Raw genomic sequence first — 15072 nt, 5'->3', positions numbered from 1 at the left:
TCCAGAACTGCTGCTCCTATGGGATGCCAGCATTGCAGGTGGTGGCTCGACCTGCTGACCCCAATCACTCTGCCTTACAAATCAAATAAGTAAGTCTCTTATTTTGAATCCCTAGAAAATAATTCAGGATAAAGAGGGACTTTGCTTCAGAAAGCAGTTTGCAAACTGGGTGGGTGGGGGGGCAGCCTACAGGACAGTTCACAAGTGCGCTCCGTCCTCCAGAGTGCCAAAGAGAGGAGCTGTCTCCAGAGGTTCCCACTCCTGCAGCAAGGCGCTAGGTCCTGGTTGGTCGACGCTCAAAATGGACCGTAGGTCACATTCCTTCGGTCAGGTCCAGTGGGAGACGGGACTTCCCACAGGCTGTCTATCTTGGCAGTCCCGACAGGAACAAGCCTAGGCAAGGGCCAAAAAGTGGTTTTTCCAGGAACCCAGACCTTCACAGAGTAGGTGTGTAAGCGCCGGTCGGCAAGTGGCTACTCCGCTCCACTCTCAGTTAGAGCCGTATTTGGCCACTCGGGCTCCTTCCTGCCTGGAGGTCTGGCTTTTCCCAGGGCTCACAGCAGGCTCTGTGCCCACCCTGGAGGTGGTCTTCCGGCGTCACGCGCGTGCCTTGTGCGTGACTGTGGAGGCTGCTCGCTGACACGGCTCCCTGAACTGCTGAGCACTGAAATCATGTTTACCTTAGTTCACGCTGCTCTATGAAAACTGCTACCGATAGAACGGAGACTGTGTAATGACCTTCAGCTCAGTCTGGGTCGGGTTCTGTGAGAGCTGAAGAAAGTCCACCTTGCGTTCTTAGGCGCAACATCTCCTTGCCTCGGGCGGATGCGAAGGACCAACACAGGCAGATCTTATTTCACCTGCGCTTAACCTTGAAGGGAAGAGATGGCTCCTAGCCCTCTGTAACAGCGTCTCCCCCATCACAGTCAGGCTGTCAGAAGTCCAAGGTCAAGGTGACTGCAGGGCTGAGATTCTGCCTCTTCTAGCTTCTGGTAGCTCCTGGCAAGCCTTGGTGTTGGTGGCCTTGTCTGTCTTCCTCATGTGTCTATCTCTGAGTCTCTTCTTTTGTCTTAAGCTTGTTTGTTTGTTTGTTTGAAAGGCAGAGCATTAGAGAGAGAAGAAGACACAAAGAACAAGAAAGATATTCTCCATCTCCTGGTTCACTCCCCAAATGGCTGCAACAGCTGGAGCTGGGCTGATCTGAAGCCAGGAGCCAGGAGCTTCTTCCGGGTCTCCCACATGGGTGCAGGGGCCCAAGCACCTGGGCCATCTTCCACTGCTTTCTCAGGTGCATTAGCAGGGAGCTGAATGGGAAGTGGAGCAGCCGAGACTTTAATCAGACCCCAAATGGGATGCTGGTTGGCAACATAGTGCTGGCCCCTCCATAAAAAATTTTTTTTAAATGCCATCCTTTTTTTGAATTTTTGTTACAACACAGATCCAACTCTTCATCACTTTGCAAGAAGCACCTGTTTCAGATATTGACCACCCCAAATGCCCGCAACATTTAGATCTGGGCCAGGCAGAAGCCAGGAGCTGGGAACTCAGTCCAGTTCTTTCACGTGGGTCCTGGACCCATGCACTTGAGCCGTCACCTGCTGCTCCTCTGAGTGCCCATTAGCAGGACGCTGGCATCAGGAGTGGAGTGGGGAGTCGGGACTCTGATGTGGAGTGTGGGCACCTCGTCCAGGGGCTTAACCCGTTTGCCAAGGCCCAGCCAAACTCCATCTTAAGGAGGGACTTACCAACACATATAAACAGGGGGACCAGCTCTGACCAGGTGTTGAGAAGTTGATTTTCAGAATAAGGCATGGTCACAGAAATGTCAGGGGACGTGAATCCACAGGGCCAGAGTGGAGCCTCCGGGGAGGAGGATCCTGACGCACAGGCACAGGGACAGCGGGGCGCCTACAGGCCTGGGGGTGAGGACAGCCGGTGGCGTGGCTGCCGTGAGCCGGGCCCCTGTGACCTCCCTGCACAGTGCAGGTGCTCTGAGTCCCAGCCACAGAGGGCCGCTCCTCTTCTCCCCATGTCTGGTCCCTTCCCTCAGCCGCCCCCGTCAGCTTCTGGGACCCGACCCGACCCGCTTCCTGTGGGCCTCCTGCCCTGCAGGGACAGCCTTCCCGGCCGTCCTTCCAGCTGGGGTACAGAAGAGTCTACACAGAGGCTCCCCACTGTGCCAGGGTGAGCTTCCCCAGGCTCGGCTCCCACCAGCTCCAGCGTGGTGACCATTCCCGAACACACCTCTCTCTCCCTGCCACGCGCCGGATCGCCCCCTGGCATGCCCACCTGGATATGTAAACTCCTCATACTCCTAAGTCTGACACAGACCTCCTTCCCTGGTCTGGCTCTGCCCCTGGGAGCACCCAGCGCCCAGCAGCTCACACACAGGCACTGCTCCCCTTCGATCTTTCAGAACTTCAGCTTCTGTCCTTTTAAAATCTGTACAGATCTAAGAGCCACACGGGCCTCGCCAGTTTCACAACCCTGGAAAGACTCCTGAGGTTCCTGGGATCTTCCTCTTTGAAACAGAAGCATCCAGGAAGTTAACACCCTCGCCATTTCCTGGGAGATGGGTGTAACGTGAGCCATCCCCTGACCTGACTTGTGAAACACCTCTAGTACTTCGCTGTGTGCCTGCTTAGTTATGTAAAAAGTGAGGTTTCTGTATGTGTAATACCAGCAAGGGACTGCTTAGGGTGCACATGCTGTGGCTGGCATCGTGGTGTGGTGCATAAAAGCCGCCACCTGCAGCGCCAGCGTCCCATGTGGAGTCCCCACTGCTCCTCCTCTGATCCAGCTCTCTGCTATGGCCTGGGAAAGCAGTAGAAGACGGCCCAAGTCCTTGGGCCCCTGCACCCGCATGGGAGACCTGGAAGAAGCTCCTGGCTCCTGACTTCAGATTGGCACAGCTCCAGCTGTTGCGGCCAATTGGTTTGTGAACCAGGGGATGGAAGACCTCTCTGTCTGTCTGTCTCTCTCTGTAACTCTGCCTTTCAAATAAATAAATCTTTAAAAAAAAAAAAAAGGATTCACATGCTTTGTGTTTGTTTGTTTTGTTTAACTGTGGGTCTCATTCATTTTATGTATTTGAAAGGCAGAGAGACAGATCTCCCATCTGCTGCTTCACTCCCCAAATGGGTGCAACAGGCCCGGCATGGCCAGGCCAAAGACAGGAGACCAGAATTCAATTCAGGTGATCCAAGTACTTGAACCATCATCTGCTGCCTTGCAGGGCATGAATGAGCAGGAAGAGGGAGTCTGAGGCAGAGTTGGGAAGCAAACCTAGGCACTCCATAGGGGATGCAGTGTCCTAAGCTATTTCTTTCTTTTTAAACCAGCATTCCATTTTTTTTTTTTTTTTTAAAAGCAGAGTCACAGAGAAAGAGGGAGAGAGAGAGAGGTCTTCCGTGTGATGGCTCCAAATCAGTGCTGGTTCAAGTCCTGGCTGCTCTGTGCTTTTGATCCCCTTTCCTGCTGTTGTAATTGAGAAAGCAGCAGATGACAGCCCAAGTACCAGGGTCCTTGCACCTGCCGGGAGACCTGGATGAAGCTCTTGGTTCCCTGCTTCAGCCTGGCCCAGATCTGACTGTTACAGGCATTCGGGGAGTGAACCCGCAGATGGAAGATCTCTCTGTCTTTCTGTGCCATTTTGCTTTTCAAACAAATCAGTAAATCTTTAAAAACAAAATGGAGTCACTCACTGCTAAAGTTAAAGCCAATGCCTGCAACACTGGCATCCTGTATGGGCTACCCGGGGTGGGAGACCTGGATGAAGCTCCTGCCTCCTGGCTTTGGCCTGGCCCAGTGCTGGTTGTTGCAGCCATCTGGGGAGTGAACCAGCGGATGGAAGATCTCTCTCTCTCCTCTCTCTCTGTACCTCTTATTTCTAAATCAATCAATCAATCTCACAGCACCAGACCAAAGCCAATCTGCTGTCTGACCTGCTGGGAAATTAGAATCTGAGAAGTAACACACAAATTCCCCAAAGAGGACCAGTTTCAGAGTGCACGCTAATGAAGTTCCTCTGCCTTGCTCCTCACACAGAAAAGGGGGAGTGAGGAGGGGCGTAAGGGCACAGCATGGGATCCACTGTCTCCCTATTCTGCTGTCCCTGCCCTATCTGAAACGGCCAATCTGCTATCTGAAATGGCCTATCTGCTTTGTGCTTTTTGTTTCTGCTTTTTTCAGCCTCTCTCTTTTTAAAGATTTTCTTTTACTTATTGGAAAGGCAGAGTTAGAGAGAGACAAACGCAGCGGCCATCCAATGGTTCACTCCCCAGATAGCTGCGACTGTCTCAGCTGGGCCACCCTGAGGCCACTAGCAGTCGGGACTTGAACCGCAGCCCAGTAGGGATCCGGGTTCACAGGCAGTGGCTTAACCCACTGTGCCGCATCACCAGCCCCCCCCCCCCCCCGTCTTATAAAAATAAGCTCTTCTGCTTGAATCCCTGGAACACTTACTGTTTTGAGGACTGAAGTGTTGCTCGGTTCTAGAATATAAAATAAAGCCAATTAAGATCTAATATAAATTAAGATCTAGAATATAAAATAAAGCCAATTAAGATCTTTAAGCTGACCTGTTGGTAATTTTGTTCTTTAGACACAAGCAAGTTCCAAGCACCAGACAAACCCTAACCTCACCCATCACTAGTCTCCACCCTGTCCCTTTTAGCCCTAAGCCTTTATTCCTCTGGCTATACTGGATCAGCCTCCATCTGGCCCTTCTTTGAATCCGTTTGAGGAATTCCTGTCCACGCATACAGAACTGAAATGTTTTTTCTCCTGCTAAAATTTGCTGCAGCCGGAGACCCTGAAGCAAAGCCCTGTAGCTAGTTTGTTTTAATTCATATTTCCCAACACACCCCTGGGGCCACTGTACTTGCAGGTTTGAGTCGTCTTTCAAAAAAAAAAAAAGACTGATTTATTTGACAGAAAGAGAGAGAGGGGAGAGAGAGAGAGGGGAGAGCGCGAGCAAGCCTTTTCATTCTCTGGTTCACTCCCCAAATGGCAGCAACAACCAGAGCTCGGCCAGACTGAAGCCAGAGCCAGGAAGTCCTCCGGGGTCTCCCCTGTGGGTGGCAGGGACCCTTTCGCTGCCTTCCCACGCATATTAGCAGGGAAGGGGCTGGATTGGAAGTGCAGCCGACCTCTCACAGGCCACACAGGCGCAGGCGGCCGCTTACCCGGCCGGGGCACCAGCGCCCGCACACCTTATCTTCTCTCTATCTGCACGGGGAGGGGCGAAGGCACCCTTCCCCTCCACCCTCACCAGGTTCACTGGGACAAAGACAAAGATTACCAAGCGAAAGAGGAAAACCGCAGCGCGGGGAGGGGGAGGGGGAGGAGGAGCAGGCGGGCGCCCTGCCCCCACCCCACAAACTTGCATATCCTCTCTCTTGGGGGGAGGCCGAGGGTGGGCTTTGCACTCCATTCTTTGGGATCTGTAGGGGAAGGAGGGGCCCGGAAACAGGCCTGGCTGCAATCGGATGAGCCCCAGGGACTGACGAGTCCTTTGTAATGGAAGTCTGGGGTTTTGTCCTCAGTCTTAACTTTCCATCTTTTAGGTCTCCGGGCCGGGGAGGGGAACTGCAAGGAGGCTTTCCCTTCGCGTCCGGTGGCCGGTGCGGGGTTCAGCGCGCCTACTGTGTGTGTGCCGCCGACGCCTGAGGAACCTGCTGGAAGGTGGCCGCTTTATGGTCAGCCTCAGCGCGCACGACTGCCCGCCCCTGCTGTGGCCACTACGCGCCGCGAGAGGGATGCCGGCAGGAATCTAGAACTCGGGGCTTCCGTTCTAAGGAACAAAGGGAAGATGGTTCTTGACCTCATCCAAGCAGCCCAGCGGGGTGATGGCTGCCCCGTCCCCCACGCGGCCAGCGCCCTGGGTCCTCTAGTGGGCAGAAGGGCTGAGGGCCTCCCTGCGATGGGGAGCTTCTAGAATGATCTAAAGGCGTGTTGCAGCCATTCCAGGAATGCTACCCCGGAAACCCCACAAAGAGGGTAGCCAGTCTCCCTCCCAGCGTCAGGTGTATTTCCAACTCTTTGATCTTAAGGTATTTAAATGTCCTTCCCAGGGACTAGACGGGTTTTTTTGTTTTTCCTCCTGGCCCTTCTAGCACTGTCTATTGTGTTTATAAAATCCATCTTAGCCAATTGAATGAGGTCCTGAGCCTAGGAAGATGTGGACTTAACAGCTTGGGGGTTTGGGGAATTTTTTTTTTTTTTTAAGATTTATTTATTTGAAAGAGTTACACAGAGAGAGGATAGGCAGAGAGAGAGGGATCTTCCATCTGATGGTTCACTCTCCAGATGGCCGCAACGATTGGAGCTGTGCCGATCCGAAGCCAGGAGCCTCTTCCGGGTCTCCCACGCGGGTGCAGGGGCCCAAGCACTTGGGCCATCCTCCACTGCCTTCCCAGGCCATAGCAGAGAGCTGGATCAGAAGTGGAGCATCTGGGACTCGAACCGGTGGCCATTTGGGATGCCGGTGCTTCAGGCTAGGGCATTAACCCGCTGAGCCACTGCGCTGGCCCTGGGGGAAGTCTTTTGACCCAAGCTGAACTGACTGTGTAAGTCCTTAAGGAGAGGAATGCAGAACCCACCCCGTAGCCAGCATTTGCTAAGTTGGCGCGGTGAAGGCTACATGGGAGCCATGGGTTAAACATGACGTGCATCACCTGAGGCCAGACTGCGTGGGAGCCCTTCTTACACTCTCGTTAACAGCACAAAAGGAACAGTTGTCACAATCGGCAAAATAACAATGAGAACATTATGATTTCATTGCTTATGAATGAATAACATAACTGCTGTGATTTTCCAACTTTTAAAACTATTTTTATTCTGCAGCTAGGAAAAGTACCAGATGAGGAAAACGGGAGAGCCGAGAGCTTTCTTTTATTTTTCCTTCTTATTTAAAACACAACTGAGGTTGGAGTTCTCTGTACAACACTGTCCATGTTTTAGACATTGTAATGTCTGAGAATCACCAGTGAGATTTATCTACCGTGCCTGAGTCTAACGGAGAGACTTTTTGGAAATCGCTCTCCAAAACGCTGCACGGTGCTCAATAGGAGGGCACCAGATGCCGCGTGTAGGTGCCGAGTACCCAGCTCTGCACCAATGTGCTACGCCTATGCCTCTTTTTTTTTCTTTTCTTTTTTTTTTTTTTTTGTAAAAAAAGATAGATTTAGATAGATACAACGAGAGAGAGATCTTCCATCTCTCTGTTGGTTCAGTTCCCAGATGGCCCCAATGGCCAGGCCTGTGCCAGACTGAAGCCAGGAGCCAAGAGCTTCTTCCAGGTCTCCCATGTGGGTGTGTTACCGGAGCAAAGGCCGTGGAAGCCGTGGGGTTCTTGTCTTCACGCTAGAAAGAATTCAGGCGTGAGACAGAGAGCGGAGTGCTAAGGCTTTATTGGGGACAGGGCATCCTTCAGAACGGAAGGGACAGAGAGAGAGAGGGCCCAGTTGCTCGGACTGGGGGAGAGCGAGGTTAAACGGTTGAGTGGAGAGAACACACCTGGGCAGGGCAGGCAGGCAGCTCAGCAGAGAGGAAGAGGGCTGGGGGCGCAGTCTGTTTGGACTCCCTAGGTTTTTAAGGGAGCCTGTTTACTCCCCTCCCCCTCTCCTCTTGGACAAAGGATGGAGAGCCCTGGCAGAAGGGTTTGCTGGGTGAAAATTAGCAATTTCCTCCCCAGATTTGCTGGCTCCCGGGCAGAGTAGGGGGGCTTCCCTTAGGGCTCTGTGAAGGTTTTATTGCCCCATGTTATCAGGTAACCCCTTTGGTCCTGAGGAGAGAGAATTCTCCCGGGAGCTTTCCTTGGGGGAAGGGCTGGATCCACCTGGGAGGTTGTCAGGGGCTGGGAAAGACTTTGAAGTGCAGATGCTGGTGGGCTTCTGGGGCTTCCGCAGTGGGTGCTGGCCTTTGGGCCTGTCTCATACACACTTAAGGCTCATTTTTTTTTTTTTTTTGACAGAGTGGACAGTGAGAGAGAGAGAGACAGAGTGAAAGGTCTTCCTTTACCATTGGTTCACCCTCCAATGGCCGCTGCGGCCGGCACACTGAGGCTGGCGCACCGCGCTGATCCGAAGGCAGGAGCCAGGTGCTTCTCCTGGTCTCCCATGGGGTGCAGGGCCCAAGCACTTGGGCCATCCTCCACTGCACTCCCTGGCCACAGCAGAGAGCTGAATCAGCAGTGGAGCAGCCGGGACTCGAACCGGCGGCCATATGGGATGCCGGCACTTCAGGCCAGAGCATTACCCCAAGAGCTGGATTGGAAGTGGAGCTGTTGGGACTGAAACCGGCACACATTATGGGATGCTGGTGTTGCTAGCGGCTTCTTAGAGTCCACTGCACCATAACACCAGCCCCTGTCCTATGTCTCTCTCTCTCTCTCTCTTTTTTTTTTTTTTTTTTTTTTTTTGACAGGCAGAGTGGACAGTGAGAGAGAGACAGAGAGAAAGGTCTTCCTTTTGCTGTTGGTTCACCCTCCAATGGCCGCCGCGGCTGGTGCGCTGCGGCCGGCGCACCGTGCTGATCTGATGGTAGGAGCCAGGTACTTCTCCTGGTCTCCCATGGGGTGCAGGGCCCAAGCACTTGGGCCATCCTCCACTGCACTCCCGGGCCACAGCAGAGAGCTGGCCTGGAAGAGGGGCAACCGGGACAGAATCCGGCGCCCCGACCGGGACTAGAACCTGGTGTGCCGGCGCCGCTAGGCGGAGGATTAGTCTAGTGAGCTGCGGCGCCAGCCATGTCCTATGTCTCTTACACTTGGAGAGTTGAACCAAAATGTCTATATCAAGCTTACAACCTGTTCCTATATGCGCATCCGCTGCTTAGGACCCAATTGTCTGAGGATATGTCCACTCATTCATTCATTCACTCACTCATTTATTCCATGAATAGCTACAGGACACCACCTTGTATCAGTAGTGGCTGGAGGGGACATGGTAGGGGAGACAGGAGCCCTGGAGCAGGCCAGGGCACAGCCATGCAGGAGAAACAGGAGGGCCCCATTTTGCCACTGTCCCATAAAAATAAAGCAGCTCACCCCGGTTAGGAGAAGCACGTGGGTTTATGGACTACAAGGGACAGGTCACCAAGGAAGCTGCTGTCTGTAGGAGAAATGTATGTGTGGGGGTTAGCAGCAGTACAGGCTCCACAGCTGGAGCCCAGGAGGAGGAAACCTGCCTAGTGTAGTCACTGGGTGAGTAGTTGTGCTGACCTCACCCAGGAGGGAACCAGGGCAGGAAACGCCTTGTCTCTCTCATCCCCTCCACGACCCCGCCCCGCCCCCTGTGCCAACCAGGAGTCTCCACCGCAGGGCCTACGGGTTTGCTTCTCCCTCCTTTGTTCTACTCCTGAAATATTTTAACATTATTTTCTTTTCACCCATACAAGCAATACTTGTTCATGGTCGAAGTCTGACCAAAACATGAACAAGGGGCAAAGGAACTAAATATTCGTTGCAGCCTCGTCCCTCAGAGGTTGTGATGTGTGTCCCCTGCTGCTTCTCTGTCCATAACCGGGTGTGCATTCGCTGTTCTTTTTCAGATGCTAGATACAGAAGTCAGTGGGCTGCCTTTCCCATCCATCATCCTACTAACAGGGACCTCCCAGGCTGCGCCGTTATTTCAAGTCGCCTGTCAGTTCGCTTGTTAATGCCCAAAGCAAACATGTGTCTTCGCAACTGAGAACGTCGGCTGCCACCTCCCACGTCACCCAGGGGCCGGCGTTAGCATCCACGGAAGGAGCACGCACAGAGATCACCTGGTAAGTAAACAACGTACCCCACGTTCTCGCCAACCTGAATCTGATCAGGAGGGGACAACTGACCGATGCCAAGGCCTGGCTGGACTCTGCAGGAGCCAGTGTCATGGAAAGCAGCAGATAGGCAGTGAAGGATGGTCTAGAATAAAAAGGATGGAAGAGGGGCAGGAGCTGTGGCTTAGTTGGTTAAGCCTCACCTGTGGTGCCGGAATCCCATCTGGCTGCTGGTTCGAGTCCCGGCTGCTCTTCTTCTGAGCCAGCTCCCTGCTAATGTGCCTGGGAAAGCAGTGGAAGACGGCTTGGGCCCCTGCACTTGCATGGGAGTGATCCTGGCTTCGGATCGGCCCAGCTCCGGCCGCTGCGGCCATTTGGGGAGTGAACCAGCAGATGAAAGATCTCTCCCTCTCTCTGTCTGAAACTCTGCCTTTATTTATTTGAAAGAATTACACAGGAAGAGGAGAGTCAGAGAGAGACAGAGAGAGAGATAAAGAGAGAGATGGGTCTTCCATCCGCTGGTTCACTCCCCAACTGGCTGCCTCTTCCTTCTTATTCTTAGCGGGACACTCAGCAGCCTTTTGAAATCTGAAGTGAAAGTGGCCTGAGTGATCTGGGGCAGGGGCCCCGTCGGCCCCTCCTCCACTTCCTCCTCCCTCCTCCACCTCCTCCCAATCCTGAGAACCCAGGAGGGGTTCCTGTTCCGGGTCTAGATGATGAAGTGTGTGGATCTGGTGGTCTCTAGACCTCTTGCTGCTGGACATCTGACCGATTCGGTGCCCGTCCAGCATGATCAGAGAACCAGCTCTGAGTGTGGTGGCTGGCAGGAAACTGTGTGGTTGCAGTGCTCCAGCCTGACCCAGTCCTATCAGTCTCTGACATTAGGAGAGGGAACCAGTGGGTGGGAGCTCGCTCTCTCTCATCAAAAAATCTTATTAAAATTTTCCTCCAGGAGTTGCTTCCAAGGATATTGACAGGAAGACGAAACATCTAGAGATAATCTTAGTCCTCTAATGGGCAGTCAGAAGCTCTGCTACCTAGGCTGTGGTTTCTTTTTCTTTTTTTTTTTTTTTTTTTTTTTTTTTTTTGACAGGCAGAGTGGACAGTGAGAGAGAGAGACAGAGAGAAAGGTCTTCCTTTGCCGTTGGTTCACCCTCCAATGGCCGCCATGGCCGGCGCGCTGCAGCCGGTGCACCGCGCGCTGATCCGATGGCAGGAGCCAGGTGCTTCTCCTGGTCTCCCATGGGGTGCAGGGCCCAAGCACTGGGCCATCCTCCACTGCACTCCCGGGCCACAGCAGAGAGCTGGCCTGGAAGAGGGGCAACCGGGACAGAATCCGGCGCCCCGACCGGGACTAGAACCTGGTGTGCCGGCGTCGCAAGGTGGAGGATTAGCCTAGTGAGCTGCAGCGCTGGCCTAGGCTGTGGTTTCTAAGCAGGTGCCTAGCCACGTGCTCTGTGTGACTAATCCCAAAAGTGAATTTTCTCCCTTTGATTGCCAGAACAGCTTTGCACGCTGTAAACCCAAGCCTTTTTCTCCCAAATCCATAAAGCCGTGTTTCCATCACTTGCAGAAATGCCAAGCACTTAGCATCACGTGCATGTCCCTTTATGACCTTGTCAGGTCTGCTGCTATTGGTTCTGTGTTTCTGGACATACACAAGGAAACAAGTGATGTTTATAGTAAGTGTTGGCTGAATTAAAGGGGCTGGCATTGTGGCGCAGTAGGTTAACCTGCCACTTGCAACGCTCATATTGGAGTACCAGTTTGAGCCCTTGGTGCTCCACTTCTGATTTCGATCCAGCTCCCTGCCAAAGAGCCTAGAAATGCAGCCTATGGCCCAAGTGTTTGTGCCCCTGCCATCCACGTGGGAGGCCTGTTCAGAGTTCTGGGCTCCTGGCTTTAGCCTGGTCCAGTTTTGGCTATTTCTCTTTCTAACTCTGCCTTTTAAATAAACAAATAAATCTTTGGAAAAGGAAAAATGCATGGAAGACTGGAAGTCAAGGGAACCAAGTGCACCATGCCCTAAGCTGTCAGAACACCCATAGGGCTGACAGACATACCGAGTTTTGGATTGAATCAGTCGAATGTTCAGTGCCTCTGCTGTGGTCCTTATTACTAGAATTTCCTCTCAAAGATCTTGACAAAGATCAGTCTACCTATTTTTATTATTATTCTGCTTGTTGTTTGAAAGCCCCCGGTGATAGGGGTCTCGTTACGCCACAAGACAGCCCACTCCACCTTGAAAAGCTCTGATGGGATTTATTACAACACCCACCCTTCTATACAGGTCCATCCAACCCTGCTCACCCTGCTGACCCTCTGAGGCCACAGCAGAGTCTGGGGCCACTGCTGGTGGGAACTCCGTCATCTGGGCTCCAAGTGCAGTTCTCAATGGCTGGGAGTAGCCCAGGCTCTGGGCAAAGCATTAGGGATCCTGCAGCATCAGCTATGGGATCTCAGCTGGAGCAGGCTGGCTCTAACTGGCTCTTCATGCTCATAACTGTGTGCAATGAGATCCAGCTTATCATTTTTTTTCTTTTATGGCAAATATCTTTAAAAAAAGTCCTGTCCCCAAAACAAAAACAAAACAAAAACTACAACTTTGTCTCTAAGAAAGTCTTAAAGATTTTTTGGTATGTTTTCTTCTAGAAGTTTTATAGTGTCAGATCTACAATTGGATTTGTGATTTCTTTTGAGCTAATTTGTATGTACAATATGAGGTAAAATATATATTTTTTGTTTTTATTTATTTACTTGAAAGGCAGAGTGAGGGAAAAGGGAGGGGAGATAGAGATAGAGAGAGAGAGAGAGAGAGAGAGAGAGAGATTGATTGATTCTATTTCCTGGTTCACTCCCCAAATGGCCACAATAGTTGGAGTTTGGCCAGGTGGAAACCAGGAGGCAGAAACTCCATCTGGGTCTCTCATAAGAGTGCCAGGGACTCAAATACTTGAGCCATCATCCACTGCCTCCCAGGCACATTAGCAGAGTGCTGGATCAGAAGCAGGGTAGCCTGAACTTGAACCAGCACTCTGAGAAGGGATGCAGGCATCCCAAGCAATGCTTAATCCCCTGCATCACAAAACCGGCCCCAAGAGCACATTTTTTCTAATAGCTTTTAGTTGTTCTACAACATCGTTGAACAGTCTGTTCTCTTGATTAACCTGAGCACTTTGTTAAAAATTCCCATCATTGATATATTCACAGTGTTTATTGTTCTATGTAGTTGGTTACCTTGAACCTAAGAGAGACCACTTGCAAACTGCAGGCATGGATGAAATTAATTTATAGGCAATGTATAATTTATCTAGATTTTATGTCCAAGTGTGGAATGTGGTCTCAGGAGTTAGACAGGCCTGCTTGCTTGCTTTCTTTTTTTTTAAAGATTTATTTATATATCTGAAGTTGAAAGGCTGAGATACAGAGATAGAAGGAGAGAGAGAGAGAGAGAGAGAGAGAGAGAGAGAGAGAGAATCTTCCATTTGCTGGTTCAGCCCCCAAATGCCCACTGTCGCTCCCCCTCTTCGTGGAGGAACGACACAGGACCCTGCGCTGTTCTTTCGTCTGCTCGGCCCTCCCCGGGTTTGCTGCTGGTTCTTCCCGGGTTGGCTACTATCCCTTCCACCTCCGTGGAAGGGCAGTTCCCCCTGGCCGCATTCCCCACTTCCGCAGGGGAGCGGCACACCGCCGGCCGGCTCTTCTCGGGGGCTGCACGGGTGTTCCTTCAGCTAGATGTTCCCCTTAGATGTTCCCGGTGCATGCCGTCTCTCTCCTCCTTTATAGTCCTCCTCCGCCAATCCTAACTCGGCTGCCCACACACCGAGTACGCTGCTCTCCTCCAATCAGGAGCAGGTCCTACAGTTTATTAGTTGAACTGGAGGCAGCTGTGCGGAAGCTGTTTACTTCTCTCCCAGCGCCATATTGTGGGAGAGCAGATGCATAGAATAAGTCTTAATTCCAGTAACTCAGTCTAGTCCGGTTTGCTCCCCACACCCACAAGACAGAGCTGCTTTCTAGGTTCTGGTTCAGAATGCCTGGGAGCATGCTGTGTGTTCTAGGCCTCTGTTTTTACTGTCATAATTAGGTATAATAATAGGCACTCCTTGTAAAGTGGTTGTGAGGCTTGCGATAATGCATATAAAGTGCTTAATATAAGCACTGGCACCTGGCAAATATGTTATAATGGAGCATTTTTGTTTGTGCTTTGCATTCTCTACTGGTCGCCTTGTGGATGAGGACCCGGACCTCCATCTGCTATCTCCTCCCCAACCCCGCACCCCAGCCCCAGCTCCATCTGCTTCTCAGAACACTGCACTGTGGAAAGTTTCGTCAGGGGTTCGTGTTTGGTGTAGTGGTTAACACTCTGCTTGGGAAGCCCCTCTGCCATCCTGGAGTGCCTGGGTTCCAGTGCTAGCTCTGCCCCAGTTGCAACTTCCTACTGGAGTACTCTGGGATGTAGCAGGTAATAAAGTAACTGTGTCCTTGCCATCCACTGTCAGTCATCGCCCGAGGCTCTTGTCATGAGCTGCCAAGGCTATGGAAGCCTCTTGAGTTCACAAACTCTGACCTTATTTAGACAGGGCCATAATCCAAGTGGAAGTTCTCTCCTCCCTTCAGAGAAAGGTACCTCCTTCTTTGATGGCCTGTTCTTTCCACCGGGATCTCACTCACAGAGATCTTTCATTTAGGTCATTTCTAGCCACAGTGTCTTGGCTTTCCATGCCTGAGAGACTCTCATGGGCTTTTTAGCCAGATCCAAATGCCTTAAGGGCTGATTCTGAGGCCAGAGTGCTGCTTAAGGCATTTGTCATTCTATGAGTCTGCTGTATGGCCTGCTTCCCATGTTGGGTCATTCTCTCCTTTTTAATTCTATCTATTATTATTTGTACTATTTCTAATGCTGATGTAGGTTACAGGTACGGTGGCTATCATCACTTATAATTCACAGACAGGCAACTGAGGCTTGCTGGCGTCGTTAGCATTAAAGTTTTAGCAGCCATTTATACACAGATTACCATTTGAGTCATCGGACTGCATTCCCTCAATGCAGTCAGCACTCAGAAGCAGCTGGTTTGCGGTCTCTGGCCTCTGCCAGCACTGTGCACCTTTTCCATTCACCTCAAGAACAAAACTGTCCCAAAGGCTTGGCACCCTAAGAACTCTTCTAAGGGATGATGGAGTTTCTGTTCATTCCTTCTGCAGAAGACAGAAGACCACAGGACTTGCTCTGCTGCCTGCCCTTTCATTTCAGCTGTAGCAGAGTCCCAAATATCCACTACAACTGTCCCACCTCCGACCGTCTTCTCC

The 15072-nt window shown here is 51.8% G+C and overlaps 1 protein-coding gene across 1 annotated transcript in view; it reads left to right on the top strand.

Annotated features, from left to right (window-relative positions):
• Positions 1-9632: 9632 nt before the first annotated feature.
• Positions 9633-15072, top strand: part of DNAJB6 (DnaJ heat shock protein family (Hsp40) member B6) — an 82100-nt gene continuing 76660 nt past the window's right edge. Inside the window, exon 1 of the mRNA XM_008263862.4 lies at positions 9633-9771. The gene's annotated coding sequence lies outside the window, so the exon portion shown is untranslated. The remainder of the gene's footprint in view (positions 9772-15072) is intronic.

This window comes from Oryctolagus cuniculus, chromosome 7, assembly GCF_964237555.1.
Source record: "Oryctolagus cuniculus chromosome 7, mOryCun1.1, whole genome shotgun sequence".
Lineage (NCBI taxonomy): Eukaryota > Metazoa > Chordata > Mammalia > Lagomorpha > Leporidae > Oryctolagus > Oryctolagus cuniculus.
This window is presented reverse-complemented; position numbering and strand designations above follow the sequence as displayed.